Below are 19,892 nucleotides of genomic sequence, written 5' to 3'. Positions count from 1 at the left end.
CACCCTCATCTCTCTCCTGGATTTTAACAGCATCTCACTGTTTCTACTGGTGCTTCTCTTCAGACTCTTGCTAAGACAGAGGGTCCAGATACTCTGAAAATGCAGGTCGAATCATATGGCCTCCCAAGTCTTTTCACCTCTCCCAAAGGAAATGCCCCACAGCCTACAGCAGCCAATGACCTTGGGATCTGAGACCTATCTGACTCCTCTTCCCCAGCCCCGTGTCCTCCTTGCCAACCCTTAAATGCACCGGCCCATCCCTCCTCTGCCCTGCTCTTTCTTCTGTCTGAACGACTCCTTCCAGTTACCCACTAGGCGTCCCTCTCACCTCCTCAGAGTCAGTGCTCCCATTGTGTCCTCTCAGAGCCTCACCCTGGTTATACAATTTTCTTTTCTTTTTTGGCTAATTTTTTTTTTATTGAGGTGAAAAATTTACATCACATAAAATTAACCATTTTAAAGAGGTAATCCAGTGGCATTAGGAGATTCACGGTGCTATGCAACTCCCACCTCTACTAGTACCTGGTTCCAAAACACTTCCATTGTCCCAAATAAAACCCACAGCCATTAGCAGCCACTTCCCCCACTTCTCTCTTCCCCTAACCCCTAGCATCCACCAATCCACTTTGTATTTCTATGGAGTTACCTATTTTGAAAGTCCCATATAAATGGGATCACACAGTAAGAACCTTTTGTATCTGATTTCCTTCATTTAGCATAGTCTTTTCTAGGTTCATTCATGTTGAAACATGTATTAGTACTTCATTCCTTTCAATGGTTAAATAATACTCCACGGTACGTATGTACCACAATTTCTTTGCCCATTCATCTGTTAATAGACATTTGGGATGCTTTTACTTTTAACTGTTGTGAATAGGGGCAGCTATGGGCATTGGTGTCCAAGTACTTGAGTATCTATTCAATCAGTTTTAATTGCATGTCCCTCCCACATTCCCTATCTCTGCCTGCTCTGCTTTCTCTAGAGCAGTGGTCGGCAAACTCATTAGTCAACAGAGCCAAATATCAACAGTACAACGATTGAAATTTCTTTTGAGAGCCAAATTTTTTAAACTTAAACTTCTTCTAACGCCACTTCTTCAAAATAGACTCGCCCAGGCCATGGTATTTTGTGGAAGAGCCACATTAAAGGGGCCAAAGAGCCGCATGTGGCTCGCGAGCCGCAGTTTGTCGACCACGGCTCTAGAGCACTCCTCACCTTCTAACATTCCACTTCTGCATGTGTTTCTTGTTGATGTTCTGTTTCTCCCACTAAATATGAGCTCCAAGAGGAAAGATACTTTGGTCAGTTTTGTCCAGGGATATAACTCACATGCCTGAAGCAGTGCCTACACAAAGTAGGTGCTCAAAGTGTTTGTTGAATGAATCAGTACAATGATTAGGTGGTGGAATTTGGGGTCTGAAAAAAAAAGTTTGTATATGGATCTGAACAGATGCAATTTATTTTCTACCACATTTTTACATCTCTCCCTTAGAACTTTGTCTTTTCTGTTCTATCTCACAGTAAGGTGAGGCCTAAGTCACCCTTGGGGCCAAGAGGAGAGTGAGCATCAAGCAGGTTGAAGGAGCTCTGTGGACAGAGGACGGACATGAGGAGAAATGGAGGTGCTGGCCACATGAAAGCCAGCCAGCAGTCTTAAGTGTTGCCATATGTGAAATGACTAAGTGATAACTAAGGTTCCTTTGGGACTGAGTTTTTATGACCCAGATAATCTCTCCCATACAAATTCCACAGCAGCATTTGTCATTCTTCGTTAATTCCTGTACATCTTCATTTGTCTTGGTCAGTGTAGGCTTTATTTTCCCAGCATTAGGGTTATCATCTATAATTTCTATGAGAATTATAAAAAGTTACATAGAAAATCAAGGTACTTAGAATAGCCAAGATGTTGTTTAAAAAAATAAGAACAAAATTGGATAACTTACACAACACGCCTTTAAGGCTTAATATAAAGTTATAATAATGAAACCAGGGTTGTATTGACATAAAGATCAATATATAAGTCAAAGTATCAGAAAAGAGTTTAGAAATAGACTCCAACATAGGCAGTAAATTAATTTTTATAGTAGTGCGAGCATAAGTCTATGGGGAAACATAGTGTTTTCAAAAATGATTATAGAAAAACTGGCTAGCTATATAGATATATATATTTAAATGGATTATATATATATAGAGAGAAAAGTACAGAGTAGATAATCTTCATAACTTGAAGTAGGGAAATAGTTCATAGAATGGATACAAAAATCACTAATCATGAAAAAAAAAGAAATAACTTGGACTTCATCAAAATTAAGAACTTCTATTTCTCAAAAGACATACTTAAAATTTGAACAGGCCAAGCCACAGACTCAGACAAGATATTTACTGTTTATGCATCTGATGAAAGACATGTATCTATAATTTATAAATAACTCTTACACGTTAATATAAAGAAGACAAAATAGTCCAATTAAAAAATGAGAAAAAGACTTGAACTGAGATTTCACAAAAGAAAGTATATCAATACCCAACAAGCACATGAAAAACATGCTAAAATTTATTAGTCATTAGAGAAATGCAAATAATTAAAACTACAATGAAATCTTACTTTATGGCTAAAATTATAAAGACTAACAACACTGAGTGTTGACGAGGGTGTGACACTAGACCTCCCATACATTGCAGGGGAGAGTGTGAAATGATAAATTACTTTGGAAAATAGGTGGCAGTTTCTGATATTTACCATGTGACCCAGGAATTCTCCTAAGAATCTATCCAAAAGAAATAAAAACATATGCCACAGAAAGACTCATACACCAATGTTCATAGAAGGTTGATGACCATTAGCATTTTAGGTGGGTAAACTATTTTATATCCATACTATGAAATGCTAATCAGCAATAAAAAAGAATTAACGACTTATTCATGCAATAAGGATGAATTCAGAAACAGACGCAGAGGGAGGAAGACAGGTGTAAAAGAGCATACACTATGGTCTCCCATTTATATAACGTCCTGAGAGTGCACAGCTCTGAGTGGTCACTTGGGACAGTGATGAGGGGGTCAATTGACTGTAGAGGAGCATAAGGTAAACTTATGGGATGATATTTTAATTGAGAAGATGGTTTCATATCTGTCAATCTGTCAAACCATACTGAATTTTACACTTAAAATTGGTTCATTTTATTGTATGTACATTTATATCTTCGTAAATTCATAAAACAAAACAAACAGTTAAAGAACATCTACTCTGTGACTTGACAATTCCACTTCTAGGATTTATCCAAGATAATTAAAAGCACTGTCCACAGAACACTTATAAAAGAATGTTCATTAATAACATTCATACTTCTAAAAACAGAAAACAATCCAAATATCTATCAACAGAAGAATGAAGAAAAGGCATCGAAAACAGCTCAACAATAACAAGAAAGGAATTATTGACATAACATAATAATGAATCTCAAAAATGTCACAAGCTATAAGCTTGAGTTTGTTGCAAATTAAAAATTAATAAAGCCCTACCCCATTCTCAAAAAAAATATGTTAAGCAAAAGAAACCACACACAGAAGAGTAGACACAGCATATTACACTTATAGGAAGTCCAATAACAGGATAATCCACTTTGCATCTGGAAAGCAGCAAGTGTGTGCTTGGGATTATGGGAATTTGATTGGAAAGTGGTACAGAGGAACTTTCTTGGAAGAAGAAATATTTTCTATGTTGATTGGGATAGTGATTAAATGAGTGAGTATAATTATCAAATTCAACAGTTAATATCTGTGTTTTTAATTTAAAAAGTTTTTATTTATTGATTTTTTTAGAAAGAGAGGAAGAGAAGGAGAAACATTAATTTTTTGTTCCACTTATTCATGCACTCATTGGTTCATTCTTGTACATGTCCTGGCTGGGATTGAACCCACAACCTTAGCATAACAGGAAGACACTCTAACCAACTGAGCTACTCAGCTAGGGTTGTACTTTTAATTTAATGTTAGATATGTCTCAATAAAAAGTAAAATAAAATACTCATATTCTTCCACATAACATAATAGGAAGAGCACTGTACTGAAGTCAAGAAACCCAGATTCATTTATGAAATACCATAAGAAACCTCCACTGGAGGTTTTGCCAATGCTTTATCATCAAACTTTCCATAATAGTCTGTAGAGGTAATTGTCAATATTTTTGGTAAACTATTCTAAGAACAACTTGTCCAGAACAAATTCTGCAGTCTTTCAAAAAAATTTTAGATAATTTTGCCTTCTGAATTTATTTCAATCTTTCCATCTGAGACTAAGAGCAATCAGCCAGCCTTGTTTGCAGTGTCTTGTGAGAGAAAATATGACACCTGAAATATTTGACAGAAGCAATACAACAGCCCCTGCGAGTGAGCTGGGACTACTCCTGCAGTTTCTGGATGTGCAGAGGTCGAAGGAAGGGCAGTGGAGGGTACTGGAAGCTCCTGAGGTAGGGGCTATTGCCTCATAAGTAAGTAAGGAAATATTTCTGTGTTTTCACAACTAGTATCTCAATTCTGCATCAACTGGCCTTGTAAGAGCAAAATGCTGAACCCAGACATCCAACGAGGACTTCTTTCTTAGGTGTCCATCACTCTTTTAAATACTGGGGACATAGCAAGGTACCCATCAGAAAAACAAAGACAAAAAAAAAAACCTGCCAATGTGCAATTTATATCCTAATGAAGAAGAAGAACAATAAAAATATAAATCAGTAAAATCCTATATAATAAAGCAGTAATATGCAAATTGACCCTCATGCCCTCGTGTCACAAGATGGCTATCCCATGTTGTCACAAGATGGCCACCCTCACATTGTCACAAGATGGCCACCACAAGATGGCCACCCCCATGTCATCACAAGATGGCTGCCCCCACATTGTCACAAGATGGCCAGAAGGGGAGGGCAGTTGGGGGCAACCAGGCCTGCAGGAGAAGGAAGTTGGGGCTGATTGAGCTGGCAGGGGAGCAGTTAGGTGTCAATCAGGCTGACAGGGGAGCAGTTAGGGGACTATCAGGCTGGCAGGCAGAGTGGTTAGGGGCAATCAGGCAGCCAGGCAGGCGAGTGGTTAGGAGCCAGCAGTCCCGGATTGTGAGAGGGATGTCCGACTGCCAGTTTAGGCCCAATCCTGCAGTCAGACATCCCCCGAGGGGGTCCCAGATTGGAGAGGGCGCAGGCTGGGCTGAGGAACACCCCCCCCCCAGTGCACGAATTTTGTGCACCAGGCCTCTAGTTTATAATAATAAAAGCATAATAGACTGGACAGCTGAACAACCTTCCGGGCATCATTCCGGACTAAGCCTGGTGGTGGGGGTGAGGCAGAGGCAGTTAGGGGCTATTAGGCAGGCAGGTGAGCATTTAGGGGCAATCAGGCAGGCAGGCAGAGTGGTTAGGGCTGATCAGTAAGGCAGGCAGGCAAGCGGTTAGGAGCCAGTGGTCCTGGATTGCGAGAGGGATGTCCGACTGCCAATTTAGGCCTGATCCCACAGGGATCCCTGCGGGATCAGGCCTAAACCAGCAGTTGGACATCCCCCAAGGGGGTCCCGGATTGCAAGAGGGTACAGGCCGGGCTGAGGGACCCCCTCCCCCCATGCATGAATTTCATGCACCAGGCCTCTAGTATATTTATAAAATATTTGGATGGTGATATGTTTAGAAAGGAAAAGAAAGCGGAGGAGGGAAGTAAGGAAAGTTAGAGAGGTGCAATTTTAGGGAAGGTGAATTGGGAAAGCTGATGAGAAAGGCAGCATTTAATAAACAGCTAAAACACAGCCCAGGCCACAGGGGAAGGCATGAGGAGGTCAGAAAGCAGAAGCATACCTTGGTTTGGGGGAGCAGCAGGGAGCCACGTGGCTTCAGTGGAGTGAGATATGGTGGAGAACTAAGGCAGGTCAGAGACTTATGGTGACCAAATCGTGCATGGCCTCATGAGTCATCTTGAGCACTTTGGCTTTTACTCAGTGAGATGTAAACCACTAGAGGGTTTCAAACCAAGGATGACATGGCCAGATGTGGACTTAAGCAAGAGCACTCTGGGTGTTGGAAATACTTTAAGGAGGACAAGGGATGAAGGAGAAAAATAAATTAGGATGCTATGGAGAGAGAGATGGTGACTTGGAACACGGTGTGGAAATGTAGGTGGTGAGACAAGGATAGATTTTGGATATAATTTGAGGTATTACTGATAGGATTTCTTGATGGATAAGATATAGGGTGAGAGGAAGAGAGAAATCAATGATGACTCCAAGGTTTGGCACAAATAACTGGACAAATGAGTTGCTATTTGCTGGATGGAGAGAGTAGATGTGGAACAGGTTTTGGAGTAAAATCCTTATGGACACATCCAGCTTGATGTATCTATTAGACATACACCTGGAGATGCCAGATCATCAGTGGGATATTTGCTTCTGAAGTCTGGAAGGCAAATCAGGGCTGGGCATATACATTTGGGATGTTAGTGTACAGATGAAATTAAACCCCTAGAACTAGATGAAATCTGCAAGAGTGAAGGTTGATAGTCTCAAGGGTACAAAAGAGCAACTTCTTGTTTTCTCTATAAAACTTCCCTAAAGACAAATTTGTATTTGTCTACATAAAACCTTGAAGAAGTGTTGAGAACTTAGAATCCTTTCTCTGTTTATTTCTTTTCTGGTTTTTCTGTTTCCTTGATTGTTTTGCAAATAACCTTATAGAATCTGAGTCCACATTGGGAACACTGCATTTCTTGTTTCTTTGAATTTTGATTTTCTAATAACTGGTTAAGAATATAATGGTATTGTGTTGTTGTCAATGTCACCAAATGTTTCCACGTAACTGCCAAAACCAATATCAGTCCTCAGTCTTGACCTTACCTGAGCTCTGAGCAGCCTCCATTGAGCAACTTCTTGTCCATCTTTCTCCAAGCCCCGCTGGCTGTTCTTCACATCTCCTCCTCCCCCCACCACTGCATAGTTCAGTTCTTGAAGTTCTTCTCTTGTCTATCTACACTCACTCTCCAGGTGATGGCATCTGCTTTCTTGGTTTTAATCATCACCTATATGCTGAATACACTGTCCAGATTTTCCTTTTTACTTCAGAATCAGATATTCCCCTGCCTACTGACACTTCCACTTGTCTGTACCTTAGATTCTCAAAATTCCTGTTCTTCCCAAAAAACCTGCTCTTCTAATCTCCCTTACCATGTTGGTTGATGACAACTCCATCATTACAGCTGCACAGATCAAAACTCAGGAAAGTTTTCTTACACCTCTTTCTCTCTAATCCATGTCATCCAATCCATCAGCAAGTCCCATTTAACTACTTTTCAAATATCAGAACTCAACCATGTGGCCATTCACCACGGCCCTCACTACTGATCCCGGCCATCACCACCTCTTCCCTGGATTATTGCAGAAGTCTGTAAACGTGCCTCTGGTTCTTCTCTTGCCCTCTAAAATCTATTTTCAAAGCAGAAACCAGAAAGATCATTTTAATCACTCTATTACCAAACCTCCCCTTTCACTCAGTGGTAGCCAAATTCGATGTGTTGGACAAAAAGGACCTCATGGTCAGCCACCCCTCACACCTCTTATTTAGGCCCTTCTACGCCCTCCACCCTCATTCCACTCTCTGGACACTTTTTTCCTCCCTCTTCCCTGAACACCCCAAGCTTGCCCCCACCTTAGAGGGTTTGCGCCAGCTGTAGCCTCCCTCTGGGTTCTCGTCCTACATCTGTGTGGCATATGTCTGGCTCACTCCATCACCTCCTGCTTAATGCAGTCTCCACTCCTCCTCAACTGAGATTACACTCCCAAATTCCGTTACCCTGCACAGTGTTTTCCAGGGCTCTTATTTTATAGCCTTCAACACACTGAATACTTGACTCATGCAGCACATATATATTTTCTGTCTTGTTCACTTATGATTCCCTGGGGAGGCCCTCAATAAATACATTTTGAATGAACAAATGAATGAATGGTCTATTGTTGTGTAGCATGAGGATTAATTTCCTTTCCAAATACATTTTTACTTAATCAACCTTTCGTTTATAAGGAAGTTAGAGTTAAGGTACTTTAATTACAAAGGTGAAAATAGAAATAGGAGGTGGGTGAGTAAGCCCTGGATTTGACCCAGAGGCCAGAGGCACAGACCATCACCAACAGACTGAAAAAGGGGGTAACTGAGTAGCAGCAAGCAGACACTGAAGGACAGAGAACAGTGAAAAGCCCAAAGGAGGAATGTTTGAGTTAAACCTCTACTTTGCTCTAACACTGCAAACCCACGCATATGCTTGCTCACTATGATTTAAGAATGTCTTAATTTTATGAAGCTTAATATAGATCACATTTTAAAAGGTTAATCACTTTGCATGGAGGCTAATTTACCAGAAAATTCCTCCACCAAGTAACTTCTCTAATGTCTTTTGAAAGTTGGTGTTTATGTCATCAGTGATCTAACAGAAACTTGTTGGAGGGGAAAATGCTGAAATTTCCAGGAAACTACTCAAAAACATCAAAATGAAGATAAAGCAATTTCACACATTCCCACCCAGAATCTTTCAGAGTTCTGCTCACGAAAAGTAAAAAGATGAGTGAATTCACAACTGAAGTCCTGTCTCTACAGCTATGCTCACCATTCCTACAGAGTAGTAGAACCCAAGGAAATGCATCCCTCCCCAGAGTGGGAGTCAAGAGACCCTGTGATTGTATTTAAAGTCACAATTACTGTTCAGACAATGAATTGAAGACATTCAGACTCTAGTGTAGAGTAAGCCAAGCCTCCAGCTGACAGTGGCTGATATTTTCTGACCAACTAAGCACCAGGGTGAAGAAGACTTTGGAAAGTACTGATTGGTCCTGGGAGTGGGCAGAGAGCCCGAGAAGCCGAGAGAGTATCTGGAACCTCAGATGCACCAGCATCAGCCTGCACCTTTCTTTAGGAACAAGCCACCACCCTGGGAGCCTTGGTTGTGTTCAGTGGGGCCAAGAGGGTGGAGGCTCCAGTGCCCAGTCACTGGTCCCTCAGTCCCTTCATCACTTTTACTCGAAGCCTTCTGAGATTCCCAGCTTAGAGTGAGTTCAGTTGGCACTTAACATCTACCTAAATCTGTGTAATGAAGCTGTCAAAAGATGATAGTGGTCTCAGATAGGGTCTGTGGCTGTTGAAGTTATCAAGTTATCCATCCACCTTAGGAAGAAGTTATAAGCTCTTATCAAAATATCTATGACATTCTAGTGGACAGCAGCTCCACGTTGTGTTTTTCCCTCAGGGCACCATCCCTTTTCACCCATAGCTCAGCCACATATGGCTCCAGAGCTGATTCTACTGACTCAGCCCAACCATTCCCGGGTTCATATTCAGCCTCGGCTGCCACAAGCCCAAGCTCTCCTCAGCGTTAGCATGAAGTAGGAGTTGAATGCACAGGATTCGAGTCCTCCAGGTCTGACTTTCACCCTATGCCACAGAATTCTCCTAAGAACTATAGGATATTGTGCATGGAAAGCTCTTGGCACAGCATCTGGCACATAGCAGTCTCTCAAGGAACAGTGACTGCTGCTGTTATTACACGCGTGTTACAGACAATTTTGTCCCAGACCAGCTGGAGCCTCCCACCCTTTACCCAGGTCCTCTGCATCACCCCATTTCTCCATTCTCCCCTGTGTTTGAGCTCAGTCCTCAGTAAAAATTCTAAAAGAAAACATAGGGGTAAAACTTTATGGGATTAGTGTTGGCAATGATTTCATGGATATGACCCCAAGAGCACAGAAGAATAGACATAAAGCAAAAAAGAGAAATAGACAGTTGAACCACATCAAGCTAAAATGCTTCTGCACAGCAAAGGAAACAACAGAATAAAAAGGGAATCTGTGGAATGGAAGAAAATATGTCAAGCCATATATCTGATAAGGAATTGATTTCCAAACTATATATGTATTTCATACAATTCAATAACAAAAAATAATAATAACCCAATTTTTAAAATGGACCAAAGACTTTATACATAAATATTTCTCCGAAGAAGTTATACAAATGGGCAACAGGTATATGAAGAAATGCTCATCACACTAATCATCAGAGAAATGCAAACCAAAACCACAATGAGATCCCGCCTCCACCTCTCAGGATGTCTATTATCAAAGAAACAAAAGATAACAAGTGTCGGCAAGGATGTGGGGAAAAGGGCAACCTTGCGCACTGCTGGTGGGAGTGAAAATGGTACAATGGCTACAGAAAAGAGTATGAAGGTTTCTGGAAAAGTTAAAATAGAAAAACCGTATGATTCAGCAATCCAACTTCTGGGATTTGTCCAAAAGAATTGAAATCAGCATCTCAAAGAGACATTAGCATTCCCCATTCACAGAACCATTATTCACAATAGCTAAGATGTGCAAACAACACAGATGTCTATGAAAGAGGGATGGCGAAGAAGGTGTGTAAATACATATAGGGGATTCTATTCAGCCCAAACCTTGATGCCATTCTGCTAAGTGAAATGCGCCAGCAGAGGGACAAGTACCAAATGAGTCCCCTTAGATGGGGCATCTAAACTAGTCAAGCTCACAGAGCGAGTGGAGTGGTGCTTTCCAGGGGCTGGTGGAAGAGGGAATGAGGGGGTAGTCAGCACACACAGTTCCAGTTAAGTAAAATGAATACCTTCTGGAGATTTGCATATAATATGTGTCTATAGTTAATAATCCTGGACTGTACATTTAAAAAGTTGTTGATTATAGTAAAGTAAGTGTTGTTAGAGGCCTCTGTTAAAGCCAGGAGCTGCCGAGTCTTTTCCTTCCTCTTTCTGGGAACTGGCTTGGTTGCCCTGAGAGTTTTGTTGCAGACCCAAGGGGCCTCTCCCTCCACCAGCCCAGCCGCGCTCCCTGCGCATGCGCACACTTACACTCCCAGTCTGTGCATCACCACTGCAGGGAGACTCCTGTGTTGTGCTCCACTCCCTGGGGTGCATTTGACCTTGGATATCAGTGCCACCAAAACTCTGGAGGGCCTCTGTTTTGCACTTGGCTGTCTTTCACTGACAGAAAACTGAGAAGGGTGGAGGGGTGGCCAGAGACATATAGACCCTCACAATCATTAAACAAATATTGTGAGGACCCAGATGGAGTTTCCCTATGGAAACAGGTATCTGGAAGCCAGACATCCAGGTCTGCTGGAGCTATTGGTCCACACCTCCCAACACAGCCACCTGGTCAAAAAGGCACTGTAGGACCACACTCTTCCTCTGAGCAACCCTGAGAACAGAGAGCACCTGATGTCCTGCTGAGGGTTCTGTCAAGTTCAAATGAGCAGCCAGGCAGCCTGCCTGCAGGGCACAGACAGCGAACCCAGAGCAGGAAAGTGATGCAGTGCCGAGGCTGCCGTTATTAAATGCTGCTGCCAGCGAGGTATGCACTTTACAGCCATGTGATCTCGAGAAACCACCCTTTGAGCTTGGAATTAGTATAAAATGCTGGCTGTATAGTAAGCAACGAATGAATTAGAGAGGGCAGATGAATTGCCTGCAGTTATGCATCAAGTAAGTGTAAGGGCAGGGATGCATTGCAGCTCTGCTTAAAGCCACAGCTTTCTGTCTCCAATGCTCTACATAGAACAGCAGAAATTGGATAACAATGTCCATATTGAGATTGGGGGGGGGGGGGGGAACTATGCCAGGTCCCCGGATAGTCAAGGCCAGTGGAGCACAGAGGCCTTATTATCAATACACCAGAATGGACACAGGCCGCACTGGGCGTGCACCCTAACACAATGTTCAGGACTCTAAGCCTGGGAATCCTCATCAGGCCAAGATACCATGAGCAGATGCAAGGACACAGGGTACACTGTGCCATTCTGTGGCCAGTGTGATTGACATCACTGTTAGCACGAAGCCTTCTTAGTCTAAATGGAATAAAAGTAGGTCACTGACCAGCTAGTTGGCTGGAGTCGGCTGAGTCAGCTGAGGATGGAGTGAGAAGAAGTCTGCTGGAGAGAGCAGCTGGGATGGAGTGAGGAGAAGTCTGCTGGAGAGAGCAGCTGGGAGGGAGTGAGGAGAAGCCTGCTGGAGAGAGCAGCTGGGAGGGAGTGAGGAGAAGGTGCTGGAGAGAGCAGCTGGGAGGGAGTGAGGAGAAGCCTGCTGGAGAGAGCAGCTGGGAGGGAGTGAGGAGAAGCCTGCTGGAGAGAGCAGCTGGGAGGGAGTGAGAAGTCTGCTGGAGAGAGCAGCTGGGAGGGAGTGAGAAGTCTGCTGGAGAGAGCAGCTGGGAGGGAGTGAGAAGTCTGCTGGAGAGAGCAGCTGGGAGGGAGTGAGGAGAAGTCTGCTGGAGAGAGCAGCTGGGAGGGAGTGAGAAGCCTGCTGGAGAGAGCAGCTGGGAGGGAGTGAGGAGAAGTCTGCTGGAGAGAGCAGCTGGGAGGGAGTGAGGAGAAGTCTGCTGGAGAGAGCAGCTGGGAGGGAGTAAGAAGCCTGCTGGAGAGAGCAGCTGGGAGGGAGTGAGAAGAAGGTGCTGGAGAGAGCAGCTGGGAGGGAGTGAGGAGAAGTCTGCTGGAGAGAGCAGCTGGGGGGGAGTGAGGAGAAGCCTGCTGAAGAGAGCAGCTGGGAGGGAGTGAGGAGAAGGTGCTGGAGAGAGCAGCTGGGAAGGAGTGAGGAGAAGTATGCTGGAGAGAGCAGCTGGGATGGAGGGAGAAGCCTGCTCGAGAGAGCAGCTGGGAGGGAGTGAGAAGTCTGCTGGAGAGAGCAGCTGGGAGTGAGTGAGAAGCCTGCTCGAGAGAGCAGCTGGGAGGGAGTGAGAAGAAGGTGCTGGAGAGAGCAGCTGGGAGGGAGTGAGGAGAAGTCTGCTGGAGAGAGCAGCTAGGAGGGAGTGAGAAGCCTGCTGGAGAGAGCAGCTGGGAGGGAGTGAGGAGAAGTCTGCTGGAGAGAGCAGCTGGGATGGAGGGAGAAGCCTGCTGGAGAGAGCAGCTGGGAGGGAGTGGGAAGCCTGCTGGAGAGAGCAGCTGGGATGGAGTGAGAAGAAGTCTGCTGGAGAGAGCAGCTGGGAGGGAGTGAGAAGAAGCCTGCTGGAGAGAGCAGCTGGGAGGGAGTGAGAAGAAGTCTGCTGGAGAGAGCAGCTGGGATGGAGTGAGGAGAAGCCTGCTGGAGAGAGCAGCTGGGAGGGAGTGAGAAGAAGTCTGCTGGAGAGAGCAGCTGGGAGGGAGTGAGGAGAAGCCTGCTGGAGAGAGCAGCTGGGAGGGAGTGAGAAGAAGTCTGCTGGAGAGAGCAGCTGGGATGGAGTGAGGAGAAGCCTGCTGGAGAGAGCAGCTGGGAGGGAGTGAGAAGAAGTCTGCTGGAGAGAGCAGCTGGGAGGGAGTGAGAAGTCTGCTGGAGAGAGCAGCTGGGAGGGAGTGAGAAGCCTGCTGGAGAGAGCAGCTGGGAGGGAGTGAGAAGAAGGTGCTGGAGAGAGCAGCTGGGAGGGAGTGAGGAGAAGTCTGCTGGAGAGAGCAGCTGGGAGGGAGTGAGAAGCCTGCTGGAGAGAGCAGCTGGGAGGGAGTGCGAAGCCTGCTGGAGAGAGCAGCTGGGAGGGAGGGAGAAGCCTGCTGGAGAGAGCAGCTGGGATGGAGTGAGAAGCCTGCTGGAGAGAGCAGCTGGGAGGGAGTGAGGAGAAGCCTGCTGGAGAGAGCAGCTGGGAGGGAGGGAGAAGTCTGCTGGAGAGAGCAGCTGGGAGGGAGTGAGAAGTCTGCTGGAGAGAGCAGCTGGGAGGGAGTGAGAAGTCTGCTGGAGAGAGCAGCTGGGAGGGAGTGAGGAGAAGTCTGCTGGAGAGAGCAGCTGGGAGGGAGTGAGAAGCCTGCTGGAGAGAGCAGCTGGGAGGGAGTGAGGAGAAGTCTGCTGGAGAGAGCAGCTGGGAGGGAGTGAGGAGAAGGTGCTGGAGAGAGCAGATGGGAAGGAGTGAGGAGAAGTCTGCTGGAGAGAGCAGCTGGGAGGGAGTAGGGAGAAGTCTGCTGGAGAGAGCAGCTGGGAGGGAGTAAGAAGCCTGCTGGAGAGAGTAGCTGGGAGGGAGTGAGAAGAAGGTGCTGGAGAGAGCAGCTGGGAGGGAGTGAGGAGAAGTCTGCTGAAGAGAGCAGCTGGGAGGGCGTGAGGAGAAGGTGCTGGAGAGAGCAGCTGGGAAGGAGTGAGGAGAAGTCTGCTGGAGAGAGCAGCTGGGATGGAGGGAGAAGCCTGCTGGAGAGAGCAGCTGGGAGGGAGTGAGAAGTCTGCTGGAGAGAGCAGCTGGGAGGGAGTGAGAAGCCTGCTGGAGAGAGCAGCTGGGAGGGAGTGAGAAGCCTGCTGGAGAGAGCAGCTGGGATGGAGTGAGAAGAAGTCTGCTGGAGAGAGCAGCTGGGAGGGAGTGAGAAGAAGTCTGCTGGAGAGAGCAGCTGGGAGGGAGTGAGAAGCCTGCTCGAGAGAGCAGCTGGGAGGGAGTGAGAAGAAGGTGCTGGAGAGAGCAGCTGGGAGGGAGTGAGGAGAAGTCTGCTGGAGAGAGCAGCTAGGAGGGAGTGAGAAGCCTGCTGGAGAGAGCAGCTGGGAGGGAGTGAGGAGAAGTCTGCTGGAGAGAGCAGCTGGGATGGAGGGAGAAGCCTGCTGGAGAGAGCAGCTGGGAGGGAGTGGGAAGCCTGCTGGAGAGAGCAGCTGGGATGGAGTGAGAAGAAGTCTGCTGGAGAGAGCAGCTGGGAGGGAGTGAGAAGAAGCCTGCTGGAGAGAGCAGCTGGGAGGGAGTGAGAAGAAGTCTGCTGGAGAGAGCAGCTGGGATGGAGTGAGGAGAAGCCTGCTGGAGAGAGCAGCTGGGAGGGAGTGAGAAGAAGTCTGCTGGAGAGAGCAGCTGGGAGGGAGTGAGGAGAAGCCTGCTGGAGAGAGCAGCTGGGAGGGAGTGAGAAGAAGTCTGCTGGAGAGAGCAGCTGGGATGGAGTGAGGAGAAGCCTGCTGGAGAGAGCAGCTGGGAGGGAGTGAGAAGAAGTCTGCTGGAGAGAGCAGCTGGGAGGGAGTGAGAAGTCTGCTGGAGAGAGCAGCTGGGAGGGAGTGAGAAGAAGTCTGCTGGAGAGAGCAGCTGGGAGGGAGTGAGAAGAAGGTGCTGGAGAGAGCAGCTGGGAGGGAGTGAGGAGAAGTCTGCTGGAGAGAGCAGCTGGGAGGGAGGGAGAAGCCTGCTGGAGATAGCAGCTGGGATGGAGTGAGAAGCCTGCTGGAGAGAGCAGCTGGGAGGGAGGGAGAAGCCTGCTGGAGAGAGCAGCTGGGAGAGAGTGAGAAGCCTGCTGGAGAGAGCAGCTGGGAGGAAGTGCGAAGCCTGCTGGAGAGAGCAGCTGGGAGGGAGGGAGAAGCCTGCTGGAGAGAGCAGCTGGGATGGAGTGAGAAGCCTGCTGGAGAGAGCAGCTGGGAGGGAATGAGGAGAAGCCTGCTGGAGAGAGCACCTGGGAGGGAGTGAGAAGTCTGCTGGAGAGAGCAGCTGGGAGGGAGTGAGAAGTCTGCTGGAGAGAGCAGCTGGGAGGGAGTGAGAAGTCTGCTGGAGAGAGCAGCTGGGAGGGAGTGAGGAGAAGTCTGCTGGAGAGAGCAGCTGGGAGGGAGTGAGAAGCCTGCTGGAGAGAGCAGCTGGGAGGGAGTGAGGAGAAGTCTGCTGGAGAGAGCAGCTGGGAGGGAGTGAGAAGAAGGTGCTGGAGAGAGCAGCTGGGAGGGAGTGAGGAGAAGTCTGCTGGAGAGAGCAGCTGGGGGGGAGTGAGGAGAAGCCTGCTGAAGAGAGCAGCTGGGAGGGAGGGAGAAGTCTGCTGGAGAGAGCAGCTGGGAGGGAGTGAGAAGCCTGCTGGAGAGAGCAGCTGGGATGGAGTGAGAAGAAGTCTGCTGGAGAGAGCAGCTGGGAGGGAGTGAGGAGAAGCCTGCTGGAGAGAGCAGCTGGGAGGGAGTGAGAAGAAGTCTGCTGGAGAGAGCAGCTGGGATGGAGTGAGAAGAAGTCTGCTGGAGAGAGCAGCTGGGAGGGAGTGAGAAGAAGCCTGCTGGAGAGAGCAGCTGGGAGGGAGTGAGAAGAAGTCTGCTGGAGAGAGCAGCTGGGATGGAGTGAGGAGAAGCCTGCTGGAGAGAGCAGCTGGGAGGGAGTGAGAAGAAGTCTGCTGGAGAGAGCAGCTGGGAGGGAGTGAGGAGAAGCCTGCTGGAGAGAGCAGCTGGGAGGGAGTGAGAAGAAGTCTGCTGGAGAGAGCAGCTGGGATGGAGTGAGGAGAAGCCTGCTGGAGAGAGCAGCTGGGAGGGAGTGAGAAGAAGTCTGCTGGAGAGAGCAGCTGGGAGGGAGTGAGAAGTCTGCTGGAGAGAGCAGCTGGGAGGGAGTGAGAAGCCTGCTGGAGAGAGCAGCTGGGAGGGAGTGAGAAGAAGGTGCTGGAGAGAGCAGCTGGGAGGGAGTGAGGAGAAGTCTGCTGGAGAGAGCAGCTGGGAGGGAGTGAGAAGCCTGCTGGAGAGAGCAGCTGGGAGGGAGTGCGAAGCCTGCTGGAGAGAGCAGCTGGGAGGGAGGGAGAAGCCTGCTGGAGAGAGCAGCTGGGAGGGAGTGCGAAGCCTGCTGGAGAGAGCAGCTGGGATGGAGTGAGAAGCCTGCTGGAGAGAGCAGCTGGGAGGGAGTGAGGAGAAGCCTGCTGGAGAGAGCAGCTGGGAGGGAGGGAGGAGAAGCCTGCTGGAGAGAGCAGCTGGGAGGGAGTGAGAAGTCTGCTGGAGAGAGCAGCTGGGAGGGAGTGAGAAGTCTGCTGGAGAGAGCAGCTGGGAGGGAGTGAGGAGAAGTCTGCTGGAGAGAGCAGCTGGGAGGGAGTGAGAAGCCTGCTGGAGAGAGCAGCTGGGAGGGAGTGAGGAGAAGTCTGCTGGAGAGAGCAGCTGGGAGGGAGTGAGAAGAAGGTGCTGGAGAGAGCAGCTGGGAGGGAGTGAGGAGAAGTCTGCTGGAGAGAGCAGCTGGGGGGGAGTGAGGAGAAGCCTGCTGAAGAGAGCAGCTGGGAGGGAGGGAGAAGTCTGCTGGAGAGAGCAGCTGGGAGGGAGTGAGAAGCCTGCTGGAGAGAGCAGCTTGGAGGGAGTGGGAAGCCTGCTGGAGAGAGCAGCTGGGAGGGAGTGAGAAGTCTGCTGGAGAGAGCAGCTGGGAGGGAGTGAGGAGAAGTCTGCTGGAGAGAGCAGCTGGGAGGGAGTGAGAAGTCTGCTGGAGAGAGCAGCTGGGAGGGAGTGAGAAGCCTGCTGGAGAGAGCAGCTGGGAGGGAGTGAGAAGAAGGTGCTGGAGAGAGCAGCTGGGAGGGAGTGAGGAGAAGTCTGCTGGAGAGAGCAGCTAGGAGGGAGTGAGAAGCCTCCTGGAGATAGCAGCTGGGATGGAGTGAGAAGCCTGCTGGAGAGAGCAGCTGGGAGGGAGGGAGAAGCCTGCTGGAGAGAGCAGCTGGGAGAGAGTGAGAAGCCTGCTGGAGAGAGCAGCTGGGAGGGAGTGCGAAGCCTGCTGGAGAGAGCAGCTGGGAGGGAGTGAGAAGCCTGCTGGAGAGAGCAGCTGGGATGAAGTGAGAAGAAGTCTGCTGGAGAGAGCAGCTGGGAGGGAGTGAGAAAAAGCCTGCTGGAGAGAGCAGCTGGGAGGGAGTGAGAAGAAGTCTGCTGGAGAGAGCAGCTGGGAGGGAGTGAGAAGAAGCCTGCTGGAGAGAGCAGCTGGGAGGGAGTGAGGAGAAGTCTGCTGGAGAGAGCAGCTGGGAGGGAGTGAGAAGCCTGCTGGAGAGAGCAGCTGGGAGGGAGTGAGGAGAAGTCTGCTGGAGAGAGCAGCTGGGAGGGAGTGAGAAGTCTGCTGGAGAGAGCAGCTGGGAGGGAGTGAGAAGCCTGCTGGAGAGAGCAGCTGGGAAGGAGTGAGAAGAAGGTGCTGGAGAGAGCAGCTGGGAGGGAGTGAGGAGAAGTCTGCTGGAGAGAGCAGCTAGGAGGGAGTGAGAAGCCTCCTGGAGATAGCAGCTGGGATGGAGTGAGAAGCCTGCTGGAGAGAGCAGCTGGGAGGGAGTGCGAAGCCTGCTGGAGAGAGCAGCTGGGAGGGAGTGAGAAGCCTGCTGGAGAGAGCAGCTGGGATGGAGTGAGAAGAAGTCTGCTGGAGAGAGCAGCTGGGAGGGAGTGAGAAAAAGCCTGCTGGAGAGAGCAGCTGGGAGGGAGTGAGAAGAAGTCTGCTGGAGAGAGCAGCTGGGAGGGAGTGAGAAGAAGCCTGCTGGAGAGAGCAGCTGGGAGGGAGTGAGGAGAAGTCTGCTGGAGAGAGCAGCTGGGAGGGAGTGAGAAGCCTGCTGGAGAGAGCAGCTGGGAAGGAGTGAGAAGAAGTCTGCTGGAGAGAGCAGCTGGGATGGAGTGAGGAGAAGCCTGCTGGAGAGAGCAGCTGGGAGGGAGTGAGAAGAAGTCTGCTGGAGAGAGCAGCTGGGAGGGAGTGAGAAGAAGCCTGGTGGAGAGAGCAGCTGGGAGGGAGTGAGAAGAAGTCTGCTGGAGAGAGCAGCTGGGAGGGAGTGAGAAGAAGGTGCTGGAGAGAGCAGCTGGGAGGGAGTGAGGAGAAGTCTGCTGGAGAGAGCAGCTGGGAGGGAGTGAGAAGCCTGCTGGAGAGAGCAGCTGGGAGGGAGTGAGGAGAAGTCTGCTGGAGAGAGCAGCTGGGAGGGAGTGAGAAGTCTGCTGGAGAGAGCAGCTGGGAGGGAGTGAGAAGTCTGCTGGAGAGAGCAGCTGGGAGGGAGTGAGGAGAAGTCTGCTGGAGAGAGCAGCTGGGAGGGAGTGAGAAGTCTGCTGGAGAGAGCAGCTGGGAGGGAGTGAGAAGCCTGCTGGAGAGAGCAGCTGGGATGAAGTGAGAAGAAGTCTGCTGGAGAGAGCAGCTGGGAGGGAGTGAGAAGTCTGCTGGAGAGAGCAGCTGGGAGGGAGTGAGAAGCCTGCTGGAGAGAGCAGCTGGGAGGGAGTGAGAAGAAGGTGCTGGAGAGAGCAGCTGGGAGGGAGTGAGGAGAAGTCTGCTGGAGAGAGCAGCTGGGAGGGAGTGAGAAGCCTGCTGGAGAGAGCAGCTGGGAGGGAGTGAGGAGAAGTCTGCTGGAGAGAGCCGCTGGGATGGAGGGAGAAGCCTGCTGGAGAAAGCAGCTGGGAGGGAGTGGGAAGCCTGCTGGAGAGAGCAGCTGGGAGGGAGTGGGAAGCCTGCTGGAGAGAGCAGCTGGGAGGGAGTGAGGAGAAGCTTGCTGGAGAGAGCAGCTGTGAGGGAGTGAGAAGAAGGTGCTGGAGAGAGCAGCTGGGAGGGAGTGAGGAGAAGTCTGCTGGAGAGAGCAGCTGGGATGGAGGGAGAAGCCTCCTGGAGAGAGCAGCTGGGAGGGAGTGGGAAGCCTGCTGGAGAGAGCAGCTGGGATGGAGTGAGAAGAAGTCTGCTGGAGAGAGCAGCTGGGAGGGAGTGAGAAGAAGCCTGCTGGAGAGAGCAGCTGGGAGGGAGTGAGAAGAAGTCTGCTGGAGAGAGCAGCTGGGAGGGAGTGAGAAGAAGTCTGCTGGAGAGAGCAGCTGGGAGGGAGTGAGAAGAAGTCTGCTGGAGAGAATAGCTGGGAGGGAGTGAGAAGAAGCCTGCTGGAGAGAGCAGCTGGGAGGGAGTGAGAAGAAGTCTGCTGGAGAGAGCAGCTGGGAGGGAGTGAGAAGAAGCCTGCTGGAGAGAGCAGCTGGGAGGGAGTGAGGAGAAGTCTGCTGGAGGGAGCAGCTGGGAGGGAGTGAGGAGAAGCCTGCTGGAGAGAGCAGCTGGGAAGGAGTGAGAAGAAGTCTGCTGGAGAGAGCAGCTGGGATGGAGTGAGGAGAAGCCTGCTGGAGAGAGCAGCTGTGAGGGAGTGAGAAGAAGTCAGCTGGAGAGAGCAGCTGGGAGGGAGTGAGAAGTCTGCTGGAGAGAGCAGCTGGGAGGGAGTGAGAAGCCTGCTCGAGAGAGCAGCTGGGAGGGAGTGAGAAGAAGG

Source organism: Cnephaeus nilssonii, assembly GCF_951640355.1.
Source record: "Cnephaeus nilssonii genome assembly, chromosome: 15".
Classification (NCBI taxonomy): Eukaryota; Metazoa; Chordata; class Mammalia; order Chiroptera; family Vespertilionidae; genus Cnephaeus; species Cnephaeus nilssonii.
The sequence above is the reverse complement of the archived record's forward strand: the minus strand, read 5'-3'. Positions refer to the sequence as shown.